Raw genomic sequence first — 335 nt, 5'->3', positions numbered from 1 at the left:
CATTTTATCGTCTTCGCCTCGTCGTTAATTTATCAGCGGAAGGAATCGATGGCTCACTGACTCAGTTTGTGAGGTGGTCACTGGTCAATGACTGCGAAGAACCCTAAAACACTTTCATTGCTCCGCCCTAAATTTCTTCCCCTGTAGATCGAGTTCCCCTACGATTTAAATCAAATTTGCGCTCGCCTCCTCAAAATTAAATCCTACTTAAATCTACGCAAATTCTTTGCCAGGCAAATCAACTTCATTTGGACCACGCTAAGCAGAAAGGAACCAAGCCACATCAGTTATTGCCAAATTTAATTGGGGAATTTAATGTCTTACATGAAAACGGT

Source organism: Bemisia tabaci, chromosome 4 (assembly GCF_918797505.1).
Source record: "Bemisia tabaci chromosome 4, PGI_BMITA_v3".
NCBI lineage: Eukaryota > Metazoa > Arthropoda > Insecta > Hemiptera > Aleyrodidae > Bemisia > Bemisia tabaci.
Note: the sequence above shows the minus strand (reverse complement) of the source record.